This window comes from Triturus cristatus, chromosome 3_2 (assembly GCF_964204655.1).
Source record: "Triturus cristatus chromosome 3_2, aTriCri1.1, whole genome shotgun sequence".
NCBI classification, from domain to species: domain Eukaryota; kingdom Metazoa; phylum Chordata; class Amphibia; order Caudata; family Salamandridae; genus Triturus; species Triturus cristatus.
Genome location: NC_140584.1, coordinates 472,542,593 through 472,568,883, shown reverse-complemented (window position 1 = coordinate 472,568,883; position 26,291 = coordinate 472,542,593). Strand labels below are relative to the sequence as shown.

At 45.3% G+C, this 26,291-nt stretch overlaps 1 protein-coding gene across 2 annotated transcripts in view; it reads left to right on the top strand.

Moving 5' to 3' along the window:
• PDE3B (phosphodiesterase 3B) overlaps positions 1 to 26,291 on the top strand; it is a 1,362,481-nt gene that overhangs the window by 632,136 nt on the left and 704,054 nt on the right. The gene's annotated exons all lie outside the window — the stretch shown is intronic.

Below are 26,291 nucleotides of genomic sequence, written 5' to 3'. Positions count from 1 at the left end.
GGCTGTTTGGGCGTGCATGGGTAGCAGGTGTCCGCCACTCCCCTTCAGCGCTGGTCACTTAGCTCCCCAAGTCGGAGGAGCTCAGCACTGTTCTCACACCCCAGCGGGCTCGGCAGCGCGGGCCCGTGTCTTATGGGCCCCGCCTGCAGGCCTCAGCGTTTCGCATGTGCTTCGTCGCCAGGCCCCTGCATAGTTCCTAGATGCCACAATGGCGCGCTTGTGTTTTGGGTGCTCACGGACAACGGACGTCTGCCGCTCATCCTCAGTAGCGGCCACTCAGTCTTCCTAGCGGGGGGAGGAGGCGGGGTCACAGCGCCTCACAGCTGCTGCTCTTTTACCTTGGTGAGCTCAGCGGCGCTGGCCAGGGTCTCATGGGTCAGTGTTCTGCCGCTGGCGCGCACCTTGTCGTCAGCCCCAGCAGGGTTCGCAGACGTGCTTCTCCTCATCTCCTCCGGCCACGACCGTAGGCTGCCACTGCACAGGTAAAGTTGTGTCATTTGGTTGTGCCCGTATGGCGGGGGATACCGATGTTAAACAGGATAATTGGGGGTACGAAGACGGAGCTCTAACAACTCACGTCTGCCATGTTTGGCTGGCTGGCCACTCCCCCTCCTGGCCGCATTCACACTTATGTTAAGGCCCCATATGTGGACGCACCAAAGGCAAGCCTTTTTGCCCCCATCCGCAGCCAGGGCCTGCAACTGTCCCCAGATCAAAGCAGTTAAACCTCTTTCCCCCACCCCAAATTCCTAAAAAGTCCTTTCTCAAATGTTACATATGGGACCCAACACTCTTAATGCACCCAGTATTTTGTATCGGCTACAGGTGTGAGTTTGATCATTATCACAAACCTTGCCCTGCCGCCATGCATGCACCCTCATCTGCCCTCATATACCTCTTGGGGGGGAGGGGGGGAGGTCATAAACTCACACTCTTTGAGCAGACATGTGCAATAAGTCAACTAACTAATTAGACTTTTAGCTTGACTTATTATTTTTCACCGAAACCTGGCTCAAACCCTGTTGCAATCTCGACATAACATAGGCTGTCCTGCCCCCGTAAATACGATGTTGAGACGGGGCTGAGCTGAAGGCCATGGTGGTGGATTAGCCACCATTGTTCACGATAGTCTTCAATGCAGCTCCTTTGATTTGGACTCCCATAAAGAAGCAAAAAGCTTAGGCTTCTGCCTCAAGATCAGTGCCTCCCTTTCTTTCACTGGTTGCCTACTTTGTCGCCCTCCGATCCCTGGACCTAGATTCCTAACCACTTTTGGGGAGGCACTTTCCCCATTCTTAATTAACTAGGCTAATCTCACCACCTTGGGAGACTACAACTTTCATTTTGATAACAAAGATAACTCAGAAGCACCAAGACACCCTAAAGATAATGGGGCTCTCCCAACTGATAGATGCCCCCACCCATTCATTGGGGTACACCCTTGATGGTATTTGCACAAACCATCCTTGGTTAGCACCTGGAGTTGCTATTCAATTTTGGTCTGATCACTGTTTAGTCCCCTTCAATTTATCAATCCGCACCCATGATCCCCCTTTTTTTTTTTTTTTAAACTTTTTATTGCCATTTGTAGTAAACACATTGCATATAAATTCACATTCGGAATTACAGTAAACATGCGCCCTTGAATCAATGTGTACAGATGCTGCTATTATAGTCAGTGGAGCTCACCCGCTTAGTGTCATGGTCCTTGCCTTATCTTTAAGTTAGAAACCGGCTATCGAAGCCTGTGTCTGGGCCCATCCCTCTGAAGCGCGCTGTGGATGCCGCACTACGTGGGGGCTGCTATGTGTATCCATATCCCCTGAGTGGGTTGTCCCATAGGTCCTTGAAGTGCAGCCATGTAATTACTATTAACAAACTGGGGATATGTAAACTGGGGAGTGCACCATATCTGGGATTATAAACATTGTGAGTAACGTCGGAGAGCAGTGTCCATGCCTGTCGCATTGCTAGGTGTTCGCAGACGCAGAGAAGGTTCGGGGGAGGGGGGGGCGGGGACGAAGGCGGGAGTATGGATCCCTTTCCGTGCATGGGCCTAGTAGGGTACTAGGTACAGTCTACGTTTAGGACCCACCGGGTGTCCGGGCCTCTTGTTCACCGCCCTGAGCGGGCTCCTGAGTCGCGGAAGTCTCCTAAGAGCCAACCATTCGCGGGCCCGCCGCCGGTAGTGTTTCTTGTGTGAAGGAATGCATTAGCATCGCCCAGGGCAGGGAAATCGGGTGTTTGCGATGCCCCCGGGCTTCCTCCGTTCGAAGTAACGTTTCCTCCGCTTTCCCCCACTTCTTAACCGCCCCCACCCATGCCGCCAGGGGAGGTCCCTCCGGTGCCTTCCAGTGCATAGTAATGCATCGTTTGGCCAGGATAAGTCCCAGGAAAGCAAAACGCCTCTCCACCTTCCTATTCTTGTGTTGCCCATGGATGCCTAAGGCGCTGGCCTCCCATGTGCATAGGTCCTGCAACCCCGTGACTGCACGAATGGCGTTATGCACCGCTCCCCAGTAATTATGAAGTGTCGGACACTCCCCATGATCCCCTTTCTCATACTAAAGACATTACCCCCATTATCCTGCGCAAATGGATTGATGACTAAATCAAACCTGAACCTTCGTACACTACTGTCCACCACTGTCCCAACTCTCAATAGTAGGTTAGTCGAAGACCTCCAGTCCTTCAATATGTGGATCACCAACACAGCCAATTAACTAACACCTCCTATCCTCCCCAATAAACGCTGGAAAAGACAGTCCACACCATGGTTGACCCTGGCCCTAGCGGAACAAAAGCCCTCTGCAAACAGCTTGAACGCAAATTGATTCAGACCTATAAGGCAGACGTGTTCCACTTTGTAGAGGCCCAGAAATTTTACCACAATTCGATCAAGAAAACGAAAAAATATTGTTTCACTACAGAAATGAAAGAGGCACATCACGACCTAAAAGCCACCTTCAACATCTCCAAAGCTTTCCTGCAGCCTAAAGCCCTCTCAAGAGACATTCCTTCATCACAGCACTCTGGTACCAGATGTCAGCCTTTTTTGAGGACAAGATGTAGGTAATTCAACAGAGGTTCACGTCCAACCCTGCAATCGACTCCATAATCACTCTCCCCTAAACAATTTGCTTAACACTACTACTGTGGAATTGACTGCCTTTTGAAGATATTTCCTTAACCCGTTCATGCCAAACCATTCTCACCTTTAAGTCTGGTTTCCCCCATGATCCTTGCCTTCTGATAATATTGCATGAGGCCATAGATATCGTTAACCCACTTATTATTCTGCATTTCAATACATCTCTGACCACAACAGAAGTTCCTTCAACTATGCCTGGAAACTGGCAGTTATTTAACCTTTACAAAAAAATCCTTCAGCAGACCCCCCACTTTTGTCCAATCTTAGGCCAATTTCCCTTCTGCCAGTCTTCACTAAAATACTTGAAAAAAATGGTAAGCAAGCAACTCATTACATTCCTCAAACTGCCCTTCACACCGGGCAATCTGGTTTCAGACCCAAATATTCCACTGTCTGTCTGTCTTGAGGTCTCAAACCATCAAAATGACTCTAGAAGTGAAAAACAATAGTGTTGATACTGCTGGATTTCTGCTGCATGCAATACCGTTTAACAAGCTGTCCTCAAGCCGATCCAGGATATAGGTGTATCCTATAAGGCCCTATCTTGGATCAAATCATTGCTGACCGACAATAGACAAACAGTTGTTCTAGGATAATTCTCTTCAACAAAGACATCAGTCACTATGGAAGTGCTACTGGGCTCAATCCCTTAACTGAGCCCTTTTTAACATCTATATGCCTCCCCCCATCTCCCTGATAGCCTCATACGGAATCACCACTACTTCATACGTGAAAGATGCAGTTTGTCCTCTTCCTAGATAAGGGATCATTCACATCCGAACGCAACTTTCAAAACTGTCTCTCCAACATTATCCGTTGGATGCAAAACAGTCACCCCAAATGCAACTCCGGAAAATTGAACATATTCTCTCTTGCACAATGGTGGCCCAACTCAGTCCTTTCGCTTCCTGCCACTATGGAAGTAGCAAAGAATCTGGGGGTCAAATTTGACACAGATCTCTTTACATCCACAAGCCTCGGCTCTGGCAGGCTTGTGTTTCAATCTGGTTAAAGCTTTTTGTAATTGGTATAGCTTTTATATCCCTTTTTGGGACTTATTATCTGTATTGATGTTCTACTTTGTCTATTATATTCAATAAAGCTTTCTAAACTCAAAAATCCCTGAAAATATTATTTCACTTCTTCCCCCTTGCAGCCAGAACAACCGCAACCTTTGCCTAATCGCATCAAGACTTGACTACTTCAATAGTCTTTACGCAGGTAGTGTGTGCCAAACAGCTAATTCATAGGCTCTATATAGTTTGACATGTGGCAGCTAGAATGCTGCTGCAACTACCTAAGCAGAGCTCCGCATCGCCGCCCTAAAAAAAACCGCCACTGGTTACTCATCCACAAAAGAATCCTATTCAAGATGCTGCTGGTAAACTTCAGAGCCTTTAAATACATTAGCCCCAAATTTCTCATGGCCCGGTTGTGCCACTACAAGACCCAGAGAACATTGAAATCATCAGAAGCAAATCTATTGAGCCCCCTTCCTTTAGACTAAAAACCTGAGGGAGAAAATCCCTTATGGTGCTAGGCACTAAAGCCTAAAACTAACACCCCGACTATCTCCGTTTCATTGAAACTGAAGAAATATTCAAAAAATCTTTAAAAACCTGGATGTTTCTTGCCCCTGATACTGCATGCCACTCCCTTATCTAACCAACTTAATACTTTCTAGAAAGGATCCCTGTTGTTCCTTAGCATAGTGCCAGGGTGCTCAATCATGAGTGAACGTGCCCTCGATAGGTGCAACATTCATTCCTTTTCCAAAATAATCCTGTTCTGACCTTCTCTTAAAATCGCTAATGCCCTTTTGATAACTACCAGCTCATCATTCTAACCCACTTGAAATCCTGGAATTCCAGTTATTTTAATGCTTGCTCATTTAAAATAACACAATAATAGCAAATGCCACTCTGGCTCCTGTCATGATTGTGTGGTACATTTTATATATGTGGATAAATGACTTGATTAGGAAAAGGACATGTTACAACGCACGCTTTTACAACGCATGCCATTACAACGTGTTCATTACAACTACCGCGCTGTTACTACACATCCCATTACAACGCAAGTCATAACGACTTGCTGTAAGGGGGACTGGACATTGGAATAGTATAATTTACTATTCCAACACCAGTCTGTGCAACAGTAGGGAAGGTGTTGGATTTAAAATCCAACACCTTCTGCCCAATACTGCAAGTTGTTGTAACATCTTAAGTTGTAATGGTATGTGATGTAACAATGCGGTCGCAATGACCACGTTGTACCGCATGCGTTGTAAACAATGTTTACCCTTAACCCCTTGAGCGCGGCGCGGATTTCCGCGCCACGCTGAAGGTTCTGAGCGCGGGCGGGGCCATGACGGAACGGTTCCGTCATAAGCACAGCCCAACCGACGTGCATGACGGAACCGTTCCGTCATGCGCGTCGAAGGGGTTAATTAGTACCTCGTCCAGTGTGTTTGTTTTTATTATTGGACACCTCCTTTGGATTCAGTTCACATTAGACAGTTCCTCAGCAGAGACCCCCTCAGCGGGTGGGTAGTGGAGTCTATTGTTAAGGCACACTCCTCTGAACACCTGGATCATGAGTAGCTAGGCAAGAGGTTATATAACTTTCTCAGTTTTCTGTGACTTAGGGGCAGGATTTACCTCACTTCTGCCATTCATCCTGAGCTTGGACTCCTTATATGATGATGGAAATGCTACGATGAAACCTGGGTATCCTACCCTATCCCTCAGTCTTTAGTTCCTGTGTAGCTTCATCCTACCCTGGTGCTCACAGGTACCAGTCAGCGTCTCAACCAGCATGATTAGCCCTGCTTTAGTTCTCAGTCCTGGTCAATGAAGACTTGTAACAGCCACCAGACGCTACCATGCTATCACTGCTAAGACTTTGCAAGGTTTGTTCATTAAAGCCTCCGTGATCTTGCAAGACAACTGAATATGTGCACTTTTAACAGAAATGGCTCCTCCAATTAAGCGGACCGTAGCCATTAAACGAAGTTCTAAAGCAGACTCAAGTCTTAGGAGAGAAAACACTTCTACCCCATTTCCAATCTCAAAACTCTTATACAACACATACCAGGCTCCAGTGGTTGAGTGAAATGTTGATGATTTATATGCCTATTATATGTGAAGAAACTAAGGTGAATCCACTCCTATAATAATTCTACCTGGCATTGGACATGTGGGAATTGGCCTTATTACATAGCATGCTACTATTCGTCTCCCACATGATGAGAATCCATACTGATGCAAACAGCCTGAGTCTGTATCTTAACTCTGCACAAAAGAAGGAAGTGCCCCGAAAGGATTCAAGCCGACCTCACGGGATAGCTGTGGCCACTCGTCTGAAAGCCAAAGGCAATCATTTTGTCTTTTGGATGAGTAGACAGTCTGGTTTTCTAAGAAACACTCTAATGTTGAACCAAATGGAGGCATGCCTGGATGTCTTCCCTCCAACCACTCTGGCTCAGACAATCGGAAAGAGCCTGGCATGCTCAACTCTTTTTATGTAAGGTTGACATTGCCAAGTCTAATTTTTGGACCTGGTCCACGTTTTTTAGAAGTGCCATGTTCACCTACCCCAACACAATTGCCTATTGTCCAAAGAGTTAGTAACAGTGCCTCAACCCTCCCTGCCACAACTTCACTTGAATATCTTTTTCCTGAGAACCTGAATGATGACCACAATTTCTTACCAAGAAGTACGCACAGTAGAGTGTGACTGAGATTCTGCTACTGGCCACTGCCTCAAAATGTGAACTTTCTCAGTGAATGTTTGGTCATCCAAGCCTAATTTGGCAGAGTATGGGTTGCAGATCTCATAGCTACTTGAGCCTACCAAAATAAAAGCTGGTCATTCTTTTTCACAGCCAACAAAGCACTAAATAAATTTGATGGGCATTATTAATTTGTTTCTCCAGGCAGGCTCTCCATGGCCTCCTGGCAGCTAGGATAGGCCTGGTCAGACCATTGAGTTTGTGATAGACACTCGCTGTCTTGTCATGGATACTTCTAACCACAGATTTCTCTCCTTTAAAATGTTACCCAGGTGCTAGACTAGATCGGGAAACTTCTAACAGAAGCGCTCCACTAGTTGGTGCAGTACAGCTCTGCGCAGGCTACATTCTGCCCCAGAAGTGATGAAGCAAAGCCACTTTAAGTGCCACCCTTGTGAGCCCGACATCAGTTCCTTTCTTTTCGTGCCTTCAAACCGAGATCCGGAGCACCATTAACATATTAGTCTGTCTTTCCTTGGTTCCCAAAATGAAATCCAGTGTGCAAGGGTACAATGTTCAATCCTAAAACTAGTTTTCGAATCATGCAGAGACTGCAGGAAACATGTTGGTCACAGACATGCACCAGGTGTGTGTTTGGGCTCAGGGCACCAATCAAAGTCGTGTAATGAGAGCACTTTCATGCACCATAAGGTGTATTGGGACCGTGATGAAAACCGATTACTGAACACAGGCAAAAGTAATGAGGTTCATGTAAGTCCTACTCTTGCTCCAATTCTTGGACTTCAACCCGCTCCTGGGACCACTCCAGTGTGAAGTATTGTTCATGGTTGAAGTCCTTTGATAAGCCAAAGTCCAAGCAAAAGCATAAGAAAGCGAAGTGGAGCTGTACCCCATTCTGACACAATCTAAAGAGCAGTTTTGAGGGTATAAAGGTGCCAGACTCTCGCTTTCCAGCTCTGATTGAGGGGACGATACTTCAGTTGATCTCAGTGCACCCGAACTCCCCAGGCCATCAGTGACTCCACAGCCTTTCAAGGCATTTTAGGAGGCCATACTGTGCATCTTTGACACTCATCTGGATGTCTGTGGTTCCCCTTCAGCCCCAGAGATCCTTGTGGGTCCTCAGTAGGGTTACTGCTTTGTGTGTCACGCCCCCACCCCCCGGACACATCATTGGTTCATCACCAACTCCAGTACAGACTTTCACACTGGCTCCAAGACCAACATAAGCCCCCTCTTAATCAACGCCAGTGCCAATACCACTAACACATGGAAGAATCTATTACCTACTGCGATCCCTGTGCGAGGACCCACTCCGAATTTGCTACATCATACCGTACAACCCAAGTCTGATAGTGTTTTTTCACTAGTGTATGGCTCCCTCATAGGTTCTGTTGTCGTTTTGGCTCTGATTCCTACCAGAGCTTTCCACCATTATGATGATGATTTTATATGGACTTACAGGAGGCCAGTGGGCTTGATACTGGGCCCCCACCAGAAGAGAGTGCTTGCTCTCCTGTGCTAATTTGACGTGAAGCTGTCTTGGACCTAAAACTGCCTCCAGATTAAGTTAAGACAAATATTACAGAAATATTGCACCCTGGGCCAGCCCCGTCTAAGCCCTTGCTCTTCTGTTCAATAAAGCCCTTACAAATCGCCCGATTCATGCTCACTGATTAGGCAGGTGGTCAGACCCAACAGACTCACTCCTGGCAACCCTGATTTTCTTACAGAACATCCTACTCCAGAGAGTTTGGTGGTTCAGACTTCACAAGCAGGGTGACCCCACTTAATTCCTTATTCCCTGCCTCCCACCCCTTCCTAGCCAGGAAGTTGAGGATAGAAGGATTCGGAAAACGAATGTTGTTGTTGGCTAGCCTAGCATTGAGCTCAGTAAGTGCTGTTTTTTGGGCTGGTATCTGAAGATGGCCAGCAAGTTCTTGGTGACCTTGTAAGACCCTAAGGTTTCCTTGGCTCAGACTATTCAAGATGGGAAAGATATGGCTAAATTTGTATTTTCCCCCACGGCCTTTTTACTACTGTTTTCTGAGGCACCAGTGTTTTGCTCCATTGCCATGCGTGGATGCAATCCACCGGTTTCTCAGGAGACATTCAGGTCTCCCTTATAGATATGCCAAACTTAGATTTCAGTCCTTTGAATAACTTCCTACAGTGCTCTGCTCCATTTGGGCTAAGTTCACACTAGAGAAATACCATACACATATACACACACATTCCCGTCCTACAGTCACACAGACTTTATCTGCAATTCAGGGTAGGCCAAGAACATTTTCAATTTGCTCTGATCCACTTTGGCATCACCAGTGTTCCTTGGGTGTTCACTTAAGCGCTGGAAGTGGTCGCCTCCCACCTTTGGAGGTTGGAGGATACCAGTTTTACCCTACCTTGATTGACTAGTTGTTGAAGACAGGCTCACAATTGTCATTCTGATCAATACTTATAACAGCAGAGTCTTCAGCTTTAGAGTATCCCCAGGAGCCAGACTGGATCTATGTACTGGTAGATGGTGCTGTGCAGCTCCATGTTGACTTTGTTACACCCTGGAAGACAAACAATGGGGTCTCATATAATCACTACTCCTTCTCGTTGATGATAGCTCCTTTCTTTCCACACCTTCTATGTAGATATAGAGCTTAACCCAATTTCTTCTTACAAAATTATTTTTTCCAGTGTGCATGGGTACTATGTCCCCTCCTACAACTACAGAGTATAAGCATTGTAGGTACTGTTGCAAACAAATGTAGTGTACCTCTGGTGTTTGGTCCCATGACTCTAATACCTGCAAGCAGTGTACCTTTATTGATCTGAAGGCAATCTGGGAAAGCAATGCGACTCAGTATGAAAAAGGTCTGTGAAGCAGCGCTCGAAGTAGAGTTTCTGCTATTAAGGCTGTTCCTGCGACCGATCCTCACCGCGGTCCAAATCTTTCTGTATATCAAAGTTGATTTGTAAACAAAAGAAGGCTAAGCTAGATTTGTAGCAGTCTTGTGTGTCTCAATCTGTAAAGTTGCTAGGACGTCCCGGTCCCTTTCGTTTTGAACTCTTGACCCCCCACAGTCATCAGTCCCGCATCAGATCCTTATACACCCAAGTTTCGGTTCCATCAGCAACGTCTCAACAGATTGAGGCCTTTATCGTGGCCATTTTGCAAATTTGGCACTCTTCTGCCTCCCTCTGGTGTGCCTTCAGACGTCTCCAGTCTAGTTGCTGCTGGCAGATCTGGCTTTGCCACAATCTGTTCCTCTTGAACCTGTGTCAAGTTCTGCTTTGACGCTGGAGCTAGCTTTCAATCTGGCACCATAATCCACTTCCATCCCTTTGGCATTGATGCTGGCCCTGACCATACCGGAGGAAGTCCCCTTTCCAATTGTCCTGTCTGACTCTGAACCAAATTTATCTCATCCCTGACTGAAGCTACATCATGAAGCCATACTAATGCATCCTGCCCCAGTTCAGTCCGAATCAAATCAAACCAAGCCTTTGTTTCAAAGCCGCACTCCTGCACATTTTGATACAAAATCTGATTCTCTTTCTCGATCTCCAGGGGACAAGAGTGCCTCCCTTGCCGTGGTAATAAGATAGGCAGTGGAAGTATTGGATTTACAACTGCCAACTATACAAGTCAAATCTAACGTACTGACCAAAGCTTTTCAACCTGAAGAAACTTAATCTAAACCTTTACTTCCATTCAACAAGGCCCTAATTAACATGCTTATGGGAATTTGGTCTTCCTACCCAGGGCTGTCTTTAGGGTGGTGCACCGGTGCAGCTGCCTCAGGTGCTGATTTTGGGGGTGCGCTGTGTTTAGAATTATCAGTTTAAAAGCACCCACAGCAGAGTTCCTTGTATGCCAGATAGTTTTCAGGCAAAAAAAAAAAGTCAAGATAATTGTGGTGATTAATTTTGTTGCTGGAGAGGAATAGTTTTGTGTACTGGCTGTTCTGGCTCATCAGAAATTAGCGCAGAGGGTTAATATGCCTGCTACAAAGATGGTGTATCACACAGATCCCTGAACTGAATTTTGTGTGTATAGCTCAATGGGTTACTGCTTTTGTCACAGATCCTTTTGTTTGAAATTCATGAGTTACAGTCCTAAATAGCACAGTGATCTATGAATTGTCATCAAAGAGCTATGTGGAAACTGTAAGGAATAAGGTTGGAATCTTGGGTTTTTCATGGTCCTTATGTTGCTAAAAAGGGTTAGTTTGGGTAGAAATACATTCTAAGTAAAGCCAATCCCAACAACTGTGGTACATATTAAATACAGAGTTTGCAAAACAAACACTCTTAAATTATGCTGCCTACTAGTATGGATGACATGCAACTCCTATACCTTGTTATCCTCATTGACTTGTGTAACATTTCCTAGAGATTACATAACTATGATTCATTGTCTGTTTAATGTGCGTGTGATGTAAAGTGCTCAGACATGCTACGCTGGTATGAGTAGTTCTATAAAACAAAAAGCATGTATAAGAGGGGCTATGAAGAGATGAGGGCACTCTTGGAGAGTGGTGTTGTGTGGGAATCTGTGGGATAAGATAGTCATGAGGGGGAGGGTGTTGGGGGAGCACCAAAAAAGGTTGTTGCACTGGGTGCCACCAGTGCTAAAGCCGGCCCTGTTCCTACCCATCCATGAACTGGTAGGTTGCTATAGGCCAGCTCCAGCTGACCTCGACTTTTAGACACAGCACCCTACACCAGACAGGTTTGTGGTTCAGGCTTCCACCAGTAGGGTAAAACACCAGTTTTTCCCAAGCCTCCCCAGGCAGAGAAAACGAATCAAGAAATTTCAGAAGAGAATGCTGCCTCTGCCAGTATAGCCCACCTGTCAGTTTATTCCATTGGATTACTGGAGAAATATACACATACTTTACGACACATGGTTGGCACAAACTAACCAGTAGTACTACAAAATGTTGTGCCAATCTGCCTGAAACTATCTAGAATGGTTAGGATGCCACAAAATACATAGTCCGATCTGGACTCAACACTACACACTACTTGTGCAGAGCAGTTCACAGTAGTGTGGAGCTTCTGTGGCATGCTTAAATGAGATCCTAAGGCTTCTATGGGTGTCATGCAGGCCTTTCTGATGGACATGCCATTTGATGAATCCCGCCTGTTCAGCGAGAAGGCTGATTGAGAGTTGGAACACTTAAAGGAAGCCAGACCATTGTGCATGCCCTTGCCCTTGGCCTTTTTACCCCTGTGAGACTGTATCCCCAAGAGTTTTCTCCCTTTTGAAGCTACTCCAGAGGACTTGCGTACTGCCAAAGCCCAGCGGAGCCCCCCCCAACAAGCACCCCAGTCCTTTTTGGGTTGTGTAAAGGGTCAAACAGACAAAATCTAGGCTACCAGGGGCATTGAACTTCCCGGTCCTCCACCCCTATGGATACCATCTCCAACTGCTTTAGCTTACCCTTAGTGGCACACAAACAATCTGACAAAATACAGCATCCAAATGGTGGGTTCTTTATAGTCAACATGGCTATGCCATGCCATTACTTTAAGACTTAATGCGTCTTACACCCGCATCAGAACATCTTTCAGAGGAAGGCGGTCCATCTTGCTCTAATAAGTGCAATCGCTTTTGTCCAAATGAGTGCGAGAGAGCGTCTTGCGCCCTGAAAAAGGACCCGGGTGTTACTCTCTCCTGATCCTTTGTGCTGAAGAACAATGTAGGCTGTAGTCTAATTTTAGACCCCTGTCTTCTAAACACTTTGTTGCAGAAGGACAAATTCAAGATGCTTATACTGGCACAGGTACCGTCTGCCCTGAATCCGGGCAATTGGATATTGGCTTTGGTCCTGCAGGATACCTACTTTAACATACCGATCCTGCTGTCCCACACACGCTACTTGGCAGTAGTCTCCTCTCACGTTGGGGACTCCGTTTTTCCCCTACCTCGATGACTGCTCTTTTTTTTTAAAGGGGTGCTCACCAGTCTGTCGAAGTACACCTTAAGATGACGGCAAGCCACCTGACATCATTGAAGTTATCTATCAATGTGCTGCAGTCACACCTGACTCCTTCACAGAGGCTATCTTTCGTTGGAGTCATTCTAGATACAGTGCTGTTTCAGGATTTCCATCTACCACAGCGAATGCACGACATTCAGGCTATGATGCTGATGTTTAAGCCTCGGTCCCTTGTCTGCCTCTCCTGCCCGAGTTCTGAAGATCAGGAAAAACTGGGCCCAAATCATTATAGCAGCTCAGGACTGGACAAGGAGAGTTTGGTTCCTGGAACCTTTGGGCATTAGCATATGCACTTAGATCAGGCTACTGCTTTGGGACAATCTCCTGTTGGAGCTGTAAGGTAGGGTTCTGCACCCAAACCTGTGCAATCTTTAACTTTGTATGTGGCGATTTAGCGGTGGCAGTTGAATGTTTAGTCTTCCTCCCAAGGTTGTGGATGTCATCCTGACTGCCAGCATCCTTCTACAAAGTCTGTCTACACCAGGGCGCACTGGGACACATTAATAGCCAGGTGTGGCACTGGCAGTTCTGGCTTCCCTCAAGCCAAACTAGCGGATGTATTTTTAGCCTTAATATTTACCGGGCCAGCCATCGTTTTTCAAATATCCTGTTGTAATGAAGTTTCTAAAGGGTTTCACTCATTTGTTTCCTTACAAACTATTTGTGATGTGGCAGTGGGACTTTAATTTGATTCTCACTTTTCTCTTGTGAACACCATTTGAACTACTGCGTAGCTGTTCACTAGGTCTCCTAACTCTGAATACTGTTTGAGTGCGTTGTCTTTGTCTCATTGTGTGAGGAAGCTCTCAGTACATCTGCATTACACCACCTTATTCCCAGACAAAGTGGTTTTGAGGACCAGGGCTGCTGTCATTTTTCCAAAAGTTGTGACTGCTGTTCACATTAGGCAAGCCGTCACTCTCCTAACGTTCTTTGTTCTGCCTTACCCCTCAAAAGAGTAAGAGAGACTGGACCCCAAAAGAACTAGAGGCTTTTACATCGATCTTACCAAGATTATTGGGTGGACGATAAGCTGTTTGTGGGGTTCTCTGTGACAAAAGAAGGCAAGGCAGTGTATAAAAGAACTTTGTCCAAGTGGATAGTCATCTGCATTAAGATTTATGCAATGGTCAAGAAGCACTGTCTGGATGAGGTGAGAGCCTGTTACCAGGGCTGAGGCTGCTACTACTGCACGTGGAGTGGCTGTCCATGACTTGTATCAAGCTGCAACTTGGGTGTCAGTACACACGTTCACTCACCACTACTGCCTTGACAGCCAGGTTGGGCATTTTGCCCATTCTGTCCTGCAGGACTTTTTTGCAGGAATCATTTCACAGACCCCACACCTTAGGAGGTACTGTTTTGAGATCTATTCTAAATGTCAGGAATCTGTTTAGAAATTTCCATCAGAAGAACAACTTACCTTCAGTAACACTTTGTTGTCGGTATTCTACCTAACCGCAGATTACCCACCACCCTCCCTCCTTCCTTCCCATTCTGTGCAATGGTCTCTCTTTCCATCTAAATGGCTCCTAAATTAGAGCTCTGCAAACTTGTACCTCATATTGTTGATGGGCTATGCATCTGAGAATGCGGACAGAGTCCTAAAAAAAACTGTCAACATGCAAGATTGAAAATTAAATGTGGCTCCATCTTTATTTTCTGGGCCTGAGCCGTCTGTGCGGTTGGAGGCGGGACTGTGCCGGGATCGAGGGCCGATAGAGCGGACTGCCGAGATGTCAGAGGCGTGTAAGGTTAGAGCCATGGCCCCCATTGTTTTGGAGCGGCTTGCTCAATCGAAGGCCTGCAGCCCACAATCAACATCCTGCTCACTTCTGCTGGTATCATGGTCTCCTCTCCTGCTGCCTGGCTCATGGACTGCAGAACCATAGCAATATTGTAATAATATAGTGCTATAGCATAATAGCACTTTTGTACGCTGTATTATTACTAACGGCACATCACAGTAACAACGGCAGAGAGACAGGAAATGCCAGAAAGAAAGCAGGACCTCACCTTGAAGCAGCTCTTGGAGCCCCTGGGACCAATCTACACACCAATACACATAATTAAAGCATAGAGGATTGAGTAACTGGCCCTAGTTGGCCCTTACACCCATTCAAGCACCCTCTGATGTCTCCACCTGAGTCTCAGCCCATGATGGGGGGCCATTGACACAAAGGACAAATATAGGTTTACCAAAAGACTGTAGTAAGCATTCAAGTTTTTTTTATTCTGGTGTGGAAACTGTCACACACACTATTTAACCAACGACATATCAACACAGTGGCAAGAAGAGTAGGTCCCCAGGCTAATACTCAGCGAGCTACAGAAGCTATGACCACATTAATGAAGTCCCAAAGAAAGCCTTCAATGCCTCAGTCAGCCAGTGGCAAAGGCTCTGCGAGCATTGAGTGGACCCCCGCCATTAGGAAGGTCACTGATGGCATGGTATGCTCACCCACACCTACATCCACACTCACAGCGATGTACAGCAATAATGCAAGGAGCACCCATAAGAGTGGCACGTCAGTAGCCTTCAAGAAAACTCTAATAGACTACTTTTTTGCGAAACAATCTGTCACATTCCTCTGACCGAAGTCAACAATGGGACCCCGTACACCTTATAGCGGGACTTGCAGCTATAGCAAGCACTCCGGAAGACACCATATTGTATTTGCACTGCTCTCCAATCAAACCTAAGAATGCAATTCAGCGCCTCCCCCGTGGAGGGGAAACAATAAATTTATAGAAATATCTTCAGACAGTCCCTCTGACAGCATATGGGTATGGGCTGAGATCAACCTCACAACCAAAGCGGTGGCAAGAGATCAAACGGGTGAAAGCCACTTGCCCTATCAAACCTGAACCCCACACTCGCTCAGTAACCACTACCTTGAAAACCCCAAATACCATCACTACTGTTGCTCAGAATCTTATCCCTGGAGCATAAAAAGCAGCTTTAATTTGCAGGGCACCAGTAAAGGCAAACCAGAGCCAGCATTGACAGACGGCACTGAATGGGAACATTGGGACCAGGCCCCCATTGTGTCCTTCACAGAGACTCCCACTTCAGAGTTATAAAGGTGCGATAATTAATGCAGATGCAGAGGCATATATCTAGCAACAAAATCCCTAATCACAGGATCAAATTTGCACAGGGAGCCCAAGAGAACAGAATGTCAATCTTGTTTACCATACAAACTCAGTGAGCAAAGTAATCTACTAGCCACTTTAGTTGCTACAATAAATGCCCTAACCTGGCAATCAGACAAATTAGGACTGCAGCTTGACCTAATGCAAGCGCTAGTTACATCGATAGCCAAGATGGAGGCCAAACCCAGCCCCTTGGTAGAGTGTGGTGCAAGGCGCCAGCTCAACCGAAAAACACACATCTTCATGCGCTTGCCATATGATAGCGGAAAACCTATGTACCTTGCCAGTGGTCCTAAACGCAATGATTCTGGACCTGAAATTTGCTTTTCAATCAGTAGCAAAAACTAGCTAGCTTTCACCCATCCCACCATGCACTATTAGAGCTTGGAAACTGATCTTTAGAGACCAGAGCCAACTATGAAACAGACCAAAGAGGCAAAGCAGAGGAAGCAACAGCCTCACAGCCTGGCAAGGCTGCAGTACAACAGGAACAACTAACTCCCCATCTATCCCTGTGGAACACATTGACAAGACAGCCCTTCAAGCTTTTACAGCGTCAGAATTGGAATTTGAGGAAATCGCTCCACCAAGAACCAGCAATGATAAAACGGACCTCACAGAGAACCAATGGACCACAACTCTCTGAGAACAAAAAAAAGGTTAAAAAAGGCTAAAAAAAAAAAAGCAGCAAAAGAGTGACTCTTGACTCGACACTTAAATGAACAAAGGACATCAGACAGTAAATCTAGCGTATATTCCTTGTTCAAGGAAAGGGTGTTAGTGAAGAGAGAACCTGAATTTTTGACAGCAACTCAAGCTCTAGGATCTCAGGCACTAGCCCACGCCTCACTTGAACATGGAACGGGCTCTTCCATTGTCCAAAGTGCTCAAGCACCTCCTCCTATGCCTAGTCCTCACTCAGACTGTACAACAACTACTCTCTCAAATTGGTGACTATTGGGGGTGCTGCTGGACTATACCATATCTACAAAGAAAATGGAAGACCAACAAGAAAAAGCGGCTTTGCATGACATGCTCAGTGGAGCCCTTCTGAACAAGAGGCAATCCAAATCAGTAACGACTGACCCTCGGGTGATTTCAGGCCAACAAAGCTGGTGTTAACACCAATCAGAGTGGAACCACAACATTTTGAATCGCTCCAATTTACTATGACTGTTTCGGGCCACCCCAAATCTGCCAAACATCGCCTTTGAAGATATCTTGAGCGTTGAGTTTAAGGTAAGGCCGGGCAGCAATGAAGGCAGAGAATCAACAATATTAACGTTAAAATCTCCTCCTCTGGCAAACCTAATACTGACCTGTAACTTGACCTTTGGTGAATGGGTTATTGAGGTATCAAAAGTTACAGCTCTGAAATACCCATACCCACTGAAAAATCAAAACGAGTTGTCAAACATAAAAGCTCATCCAAACGTTTTTCTAATGGTGACTGAGCACTCGCAACATAACCTACTCCTAGGTAATATGCGTATAGCCCGATCTTACTCAATTACAAGGGGCCCTACTAGGAGAGATTCTTTACAATCACCTGAGGGAAAGCATAAAACTGATTGGAGTTGGTTACCGTCTGCCTTGTCCAGTGACACTCAGAACTGCTCCTAACATTAGTAACAAAGCCCCAGCGAGACATCAGTTTTTAGGTCTTGCCTACGCAGCATACATGCGCTGCATAAGAAAGGACCTCTTGGAAACGATTTGCTTTTTAGGCCAAAAATGTGCACGCATTGCGATTCCCTTGCGGGAGCGAGCTTTGGCGCTATCTGTCAGCAATTATCACGCCTTACTGCTCGCTCCCGCAAGGGAAACACCCGCCCCCACCCGCTGTCCATGCCTTTCCGCCCCCCGCCTCCCCCACCATTGCTAATGCTTGTTTATTTTTGTATCTTTCGTGTTTTTTCAACGGGTATGCTCTTGTTCTCAAGCCTGATCAAACTTTATCATTCCCATCCCTCAGGCACTCTCTACTGTTATTAAGGTTGTCAAAGTGTCTTCATAAACATGTTAGTACACCATGCCCCGCGTGCTTCGTTAATCATCGTGGTAACACCGTGGCCTGTGACAGGCAGGTTTGATACTAGCTGTGGATTATCTTAACGCACAGAAACCTATAGCATAAACTGCAGAGTCCACACATTGCCAGCTGTCTTCTAATCTCTGCATTTTGTTATGGATTTTAGAATTTGGATTTTTAGTTATTTTGAGAAGCACAATGTAAATGTATACCTTTTAACTTCAATCTTTTCTTGCATTTTCTACCAGTACTGTTCTTTTGCAGAACATTTTATTAGAAATATTATAATAAACAAAAAAAAAAGTAGGGAAAATTATGGTGATTTGCTTTATAAGCTAAAATTAGTGAACTGATGGGAATAAGTTTCATTATTGGCATCACACTACCCTACCCAGCGTTGACTACCAAAAGAGCTCCCAGAAAAACAAGAACTATTATTTAAATGGTGCATTTTGCCGTACACTCCCATACCCCTCTTTAAACATGTCCTTCTGTTTATGCATTATTTATTTTAACCTATCTAAAAAGCCCAGTACGAGTTAGTCAGTAATTGGAGGTGGAAACGTCAGTCGGAGTTACCATTTCCAGACAGTATCTTCACCTCCGCTACTGGTACTTACAAGTTGCCGGGGCCAGAATTGTGGGAAAGTATTAAGACCCAAAATACCAGGTGGTTTACCGCATGTGGTTCTACAGTTCTGAACCTTTTCTGAGCATAATTTCCTCCTGGAAAATGGATGTTGAAAAGTATTAGTTTTAAGTGGTAAACTAAGAATCATGCAGAGTGGAATCTCCAGTGTCGATACCTCTCCGCACAACTAGTATTAAGGTAATTTGCCATTCCTATTTGAGATTCTATCTGAGTTCATCAGTAAACATTAAAAAAAAGCTTCTGAAATAAGTCTAAAAAAATGTTATTTATGCCGCTTTTGATTCTAAAGCGAGATCTCACTTTTTATCAAATAAAATCCGATATAGGATTTTCATCTCAATGGCTGAATCATTTTCAAGCTCCTGTTCCTTTAAAGTTTCTCATATATAAATAAGTTGCTGGCTCTCGCAGGAAGGCGCATGCTGCTGCTGCCAGGGGCAGCGCTCGGGCATGACTGCTGTATCAGCTCTCTCAGCTCTGTAATCTGGTCGCCAGGCAACCAAGAATGCACACAACCCATCTAGCTGAATTGTCCAGCCACATCTTAACAATTAAAAACCAGCATTGGCATAGCCAATAGGTCTCGCCTTTGGGACCTTTCAAGTGTTTAGCCATGCAACAGTTGATGTTGTTGCACCAAGGATATTGTGCTGCATAACTAAACACTTATAAGGTCCCAAAGGCGAGACCTATTGGCTATGCCAATGCTTGTTAAAGATAGTCATGGAACATTGCTGGGCTGTTGTCTATTAAAATGTTCATCTGCAAACTCACTTCTAACGAATGCAGATTTACTTTGCCTCCAAGAAACATGGTGAATAAGTTCTACAATCATCCCTGTCTTCCATGAGATGCATCAAGCTGCATAAATAAACTAACATCTTTGGGAGGCAATCTGCAGGTCATTCTATATATCTTAAATTGGCTTGGAACTAAAAATTCTAGAAATACCAGCCCCAGATGAAACAATACAATTCATTACGCTGGGCGGTCTTAAAGCAAGTGACTCCAGAGTAAGGATTTTGCTGATTCATCTTTATTTTAACTGCTTTAGTTCTGGGCAAGCGGAAAGGCTGACTCAGTTATGTGAAAAACTGGACATGGTGCTGTGCGACCATGGCAACTATGATATTCTAATCTGCGTCAATTGGGAGCAACCTTGACTGGTCGTCTGTCAGCAAACTCTCCAACAGACCTACTTTGGTGCAGCCATTATATAGTTAGACATCTTGTAATTTCTGATGTCCACTATATACCTTATAATGGCTGACCGCACTTACAAAGCCAGGAGAATTGACTCGGATTTGTAGGGGTGTCCTGCTCATGTAGTGACACCCTCACACTTGTAACCAAGCACCCTGCTGTCGGGACTGAAGAACCTGACATAGGGGTGATTTATAGGTTTTTAAGTGCTGTGACCTCGGATACAAGATAACTTATATCAGTCATGAGGGGTGCAAGCACCATCTCACACAGGCTGCAATGGCAGGTCTGTAGTCACAGTTTTAGTGGACTCCCATGGGTGGCACAATACATGCTGCAGCCCATAGGAGACCCCTCGTGTACCTATGCCCTGGGTACCTCAGTACCATATACTATAGATTTACAAAGGAACTCCAGTAGCCAATTGTGGAGGTGCCAAAGTACTTTCCAGAAACAATTTAGGGGAGAGAGCACAGATGCTCGGTCCTGATTAGCAGGAACCCAGCAAACTAAGTCAAAAACATACTGACATCAGGCAAAAAGTGGGGGTAACCATGAAAGCAGACCCTACTTTCCTACATATATCATTTTGAAAAATCTGAAAACATGATCACTCCCTCGAAGAGATTCAAGATTGTATGGGAATACGTACAGATGGGGCATGTTTGAGTAGTGGCTGCTCTTCAATGACTCCTTTCCATGCTCCCTTCACATATAACAAAGAATTGCCAAGTATGGTTGTGGATAACCACCATTTCTGATTTCAGGACCCTGTTAGCTTGACTGTTCATGCTGATATTTATGATAATCATATCCTGGTGTTTTGAAGTTTTTGTTGGATGCCTCTGCCAAAAAAACGGGAATAAACTGGCATTTCCTTACTCATCACTCATTTAGAGAACTTGCTGGCAGATTCAGCATGTTTTTTTTAATACTTGCATAACCTCTTGTATTGTGACGTCCTTGCTGGTTGCTTTGATCAAATTTGTTTTCATAACCCTCTCTGGTATTGACTACTGAAACTGTCATATTGCTCTGCTGAAGTAGATGGTTATGGGAAGTAGAATGACCTATGCAATCAGCCAGGTGGTAGTGTTTTCCTGATTTGCTTACAGTGTTGTAGTCCTATTCCATAAGACATATGCCCTGCTTTTTATCCTTTGTAACATCTTCCTTTTTTGGATTCCCAAAAATGGTCAGGGGGGCTTTGTAGTATTGTGAATGCATTTCCATACTAAAACAATTGGTGGTGCTCACAAGCCCAACCAATAAATAAACTTTCTCACCCTGGGAATAAGCCCTTTCAATTTCAGTCAAAATCTCTGTTTGAGTTTTATGGGTGTCAGTTTTTTTCCTTGATTGTGCTGTCAAAATAGCATCTTGTCCTACAGGGCCGCCATCCACTGTTGGTTCAATACACTGACAGGATCAAAGTAAACCATATGTTCTGCAGATAAAACCTTTTCGCTTGTAAAATACCTTCTTTTACTTTTGTGAACGTTGGAATACAGGTCCTTGGTTAGTCCTCTTAGAGGTGATCAAAGTACTGCAAACTCTGGCATATAGCAAGCACAATAACGTCTTATACCAAGAAAATATCATATTTTGGGAACATCTGTTGCTATTGGAGGGGCAAATGTGGGAGTTAAATTTTGTGGCTGTTATTCTTTACTGCAGAAATCATCCAAAAATATCAGGTTTTTTGTCAAAATCGTATTTGACAGTTTAGGATAAGAACAGCTTCAAACAAACTGACTTAAATTAAGGTCTCATCATGTTTTAACTGATTTTAACCATAGGCAAGAGTATTGTCCCTATGAGATCTTTTTTTATTGGTCTGATAATTTCCAAATGTTCTCTTAAAAAAATCTCTGCTGCAGATGACATCCCCAAATGAAGCCTTTCATACAAAACAATCCTATCTGAATACTAGCAATATAGCTGGATTGCTTATCAAGTTCCAGTTGATGTTACCCTTGCAAAAGGGGTTCCTCTGGAAGGATGTGTAGCTTTTGATCACCTGATTTGTGGACCTTTACGGTGTCTCACTCATAGTAATTTCCTGGTAATTGGACTGAACGTGTTTACCACCAGTGTTGCATTTTAAGATCAGGACATTTCAGTGCTGCTAGGTAAAGTACATTGGGTTTGTTCCTCGTTAAACTTGCCTGTTAAATATGATTGTCACCCCTTAGTCGGCCTCATTGTCTGTAAAGCAGGGCCTTTAAAAGTAGGACATGTAAAAGTTAATGTTGAACATGCCCTTATAGTGAAATAGCCCCAAAATGTATTTTGACTGTAGCAATGCTGGTGCTTCCAGTGGGGAACACTGGGCTACATTATTACATTTAATAAATGCTAAAATTTGGATTGATGGCATCAAGAGAAATATTTCAATGACTCATGTTTATAGTTATTCAAAATCCAATCTAATGGTGAAATTGAATTTTGTCTGTTAATTAACAGGTACTTTTGAAAAGTTACCGTTTTCCTTAAAGCTGTAAACATTCAGCTGCCACTTGGCATGCTAACCGTGATGAGATATGAGTTACTCCTACACAGTGAACAAAGGGCCCTGGTGTGGGAAGGGAGTTAGCCCCCAGACGATCCTGTCATGGAGGGTATGTCCAGTAACTGGATTAACTTCAAAGAGGCCTTCCCTGTCATAGGCAGATGTAGCGAACACCTCTAGACTCTCTTTTGTGCTTCTCACCAGAAGCTCAGACCGGTAGTTGCCCCAGAACTTGTTTGGTGTGACCACAAGGAAGGGGTTGCTCATTATCATAGCTACACCTCTGAGTGGCACAGGAGCTCTGCATAGGGGAAGAAGGGTTCTGTCATATTGGATGTTCCCAGAATGCTGTGAATGAGGGTTCAGACTGGGGTGGAGCTATATTGGAGCATCAGAGGATTGGGCTGAAGTGCCTGGCATCTCTAACTTTCAACCCACACCTCTGCACATAAGAGAGACAAAGAGCAAGACTGTAGACATCAACAACAAAATGTTGGGTAGCTCCAAGGAGAAAGACACCTGATTAGGGCTTTGTCTTCAGCTGCCCCCCAGGACGAGATGGACTTCTCCAGGGCCAGTGGTGCTTGCCCTTTTATGCCTCCTAAGGAGAAGATGAGGGAAGAGTTTGACTCCACTGTCCCCCAGGTGTCTTGCAAGACTGCCAGGAGGCCATGGGTCCTGTTGATGGCAAAGGCGATTATAAGACTGGTTCAGGGATCTAGTAAAAACGGCTCCATGCAATGTGCCAATTTAGAGGCTAGGAGGCCTACTGAAAATGCTCCTGTTGGCTAGGGCTCACGGAAATCAGCCCGAGAGGGCTATAGCTTTCCGCTTTTAAAAGTGTTGACCTTTGATCATGAGTAGCATAGAGCATTTGGCTTCACCACTATTGTTCCTCACACCACGGGGATGATCCCTAAGGGTGGTCACATCTTTGTTTATCCCTTGATTTGAGGCTCCTATTCCTGTAAGTTCAGTTGTCCCAAAAGCCCCCTTTTCCCTTGCGATGGTGCAAGTACATTGCTTCTGCCTTGGAAACTCTATCTCCTGATGCAGGCACATTTCATCTCGGTGATTTGATGCCCAGTGTCTGTGGGTGGGGACGGGGGGGTGGGGGGGGGGTGGGGGTTTGCCCTGCTTCTGCCCCAGAACTAAGGGAGATCTGCTTCTGCCATGTGAGCAAGGAAGGAGCCGCTACCACCAGAAGCCAGCAGGTCAGTACAGTAGTGGGCCTCCGCACTGTCACTTAAAAAATAATAATCGGACAACCATGCAGGTGAGTGCCTGGTGGAACCGGGTCTGGGATAAAAATAAAGAAAGAAAAGACAGCCAAAACAGCAAAGCGGAAGATGCCACTCATTACTATTCACTGGTCTACAGGGAGCACCCGACAGTCGTGGCCGGTATGGCTCGGCAAAGGAGTCGGGCTCACGCGAGGGGGAGCGGGGTGTGAGTTTAATTAATACAAAAAAAAGTTTCATTAACTTAACTTTGCTGGCCTGGCCCGTGTCGTCGGTGTGTGTCGTCCTACGACAGGCAGCAGCCTCCCTCCCCTCCGCTAAGCCATGATTGGATGGGACTCCGTGCCCACAGGCCTCTACGGGGAGGCCATTTTCTCTATGTAGGCTGCATGCAGCCTACATAGAGAAAATGCAGAGTACGTATGACTGGTTTGGTCCGCTCTGGGGCCGACCAAACAGTCAGCCCCCACAACAGTGGGCAAGCCACTCCTCCCTTGCCCTCCAGCAGTCACGCCCGCCCCCAACCAAACCCTGCGTTTTGTTTTCTCGCAGTGCGAGTAGCAGAAGCATAAAATGGTATTTAAAATAACATTTTATGTTTCTGCTTCTCGAACTGTGAGAAAGCAGTGGGGTGACGCTCCTCCGCCCACATGGAGGAGCCCCTGGCACCCGATAATGCCTTCCAAGGGCTCATTTACAGACTTTTCCAGTCTTTGTGGTGCCACAAGATGCGGCAGGGTACCACCGTTAAGCTCCTGTGTTGTGGCGGGTTGCAGAGCAGTCCCTTATGGAATCTTGTGTTATTTACTTGCCCTACGTCTACAGTGGCCAAAGATTTCGACGCCCAGGAAAGGTTTATGTGGATTTAAGCTTTCACAGAGCAGGAACTTTTGCTCTTAAGCTAGATAGTGTGGGAAACTCTTGTGGCTGGTCTGTGTGACTGCATTATGCTGCCCGAAGTGGTTAATGAAAGACTCTTCACGTTAGTTTCTTAAAATGTAATTCTTTATTTAAAATGCTTTATTCACAGTGACTATAAACAGTGCAATGCTATTATTAAATGGTAATAATTGCATTTAAATATGGATTTTGAGTCCATTGTTAATATGGTGACTTTTAACATGTTAAGCTTCTCATTCAGGTCGTCGATCCGTGACAAAGCCAATAAACTTGCATTTCATTTTAATGTGGTGACTCTTTGACAAAGGCAATAGGCCTGCTTAATTTAAAACGACTCCCTTGATATTGTGATGATGCATCTGGTATTGGTGCGACTGGACAATAATGTATTGAGTGTTGCAATCCAGCAGATGGAGATTAGCAGCCCACACTACCGCCCCTGAGTAGGCCTTGGACTCCTCTGCTTCACTACTCTGAGAAAGTCAAATGCTACAATGGGATGTTTGGTTCCCAGGAAGGAGGCAATTGTGGACCTATGACTTGCGCAGGACTCATCATACCAACTAATAACCCAATTTCTTACAAGTACTGTTTTGTTAGAGTCGAATTTTGAAAAGGTGATGGTTCAATTCAAACAAAATATACAGCTTAACAGTAGCCAATAGTACCATTGACTTTCAACTGCTAGATTGGCCTGTTGCATATTAATACTGATGCAGATTTTGTCTATTAGGCACAACCATCATTGTTAAAATCCAAGGAGTGGACTCCGACAATGTAAATTATGTCTTGCTGCTAGAAGACTTTAAAGTTCACCTTCGATCTGTTTTCGTTGATCAATTGATACCATTTGATGATTTTGAGACGCTGGATGACCAGCTTCATTTATGTGCTGCATAATTTGCGTGATTTTTAGTTTACCAAGACCTCCAAATATTTGTGCAGTTTTTTTTTTTCTTTAAAACCTTTATTTGACACAGCAGTTATGTACAGTCACGGGCCTACAACCTCCGAGGCCGGCCGCTAGTGTGCAAAAAGGAAAATCATTACAATGAGCAAATGAGCAACCTGCACGGGGGGCAGCTAATCGGCCCACAACTAGACTCCATACAACAAGAAGGTTTTGAATTAACATTTTATAAGAAAAAACAACCAAGCAAAACTAAAACCAGGCATGAAAACTATATAAGCAGGGACTTGCTCTCCCAGGGGGGGGGGGGGGGGAAAGCCGCCTCTCAGCGGCACTATAAGGAAAAGCTAGTATTAGGCGAGGCGGGAGGGGGGACAGGGGAGCACACATGCACCGATTACAGGGAGGAACAGGATATCCGAGCTAAGGGGACAGGGCCACATCAGAGGCGATCACCAGGGGGGGGGGCGTGCATATATCACCACGGTAAGAATTCCACGGGCCCCACATCTTATTCCATTTTTTGGGTTTGCCTCTAGCAACATATACGGTTATCTCCCGGAACATGCACCAGTCCATGTTTTCCCTCCACTTCGACACCGTAGGAGACCTACCCGAGCCCCACAGCTGCGCGATGTCTCTTTTGGCTATCATATTACCCAGAGTCACCCAGCGCTCCTGGGCCGCGTCACAATCAGTCGGTTCCCACACATTCAACACACAGCGCCGCGCCTCCGGGAGTAGGGCCACACCAGTGACCACCTCCATCACTACATGC